This window comes from Penaeus monodon, chromosome 31, assembly GCF_015228065.2.
Source record: "Penaeus monodon isolate SGIC_2016 chromosome 31, NSTDA_Pmon_1, whole genome shotgun sequence".
Classification (NCBI taxonomy): Eukaryota; Metazoa; Arthropoda; class Malacostraca; order Decapoda; family Penaeidae; genus Penaeus; species Penaeus monodon.
This window is the reverse complement of record NC_051416.1, coordinates 31,035,598-31,035,857: the sequence shown is the minus strand read 5'-3', so window position 1 is coordinate 31,035,857 and position 260 is coordinate 31,035,598.

The window sequence follows — 260 nt, the reverse complement described above, 5'->3', positions numbered from 1 at the left end:
TCACTAACTGTTTGTTATTGTATTTTCTGCGAATACCGGAGATAGATCACCCCCCCCCCACCTCACTCCTCCGCCTGCGTCCTCCCTTTCGCCAAGACTCAGATCCCACTTAATCCGCCTCCATCTTCACTCGCAGCGACACCATCTTCCTCTCGGCTTCACTTCAATCATCTGCCTTCCCCCCTCTAACTTCCATCTCTGCCAGGGACTCCATCGTTAAATTCTATTTCATCAGCGTAATTATTGCCGAAAATAGTTTC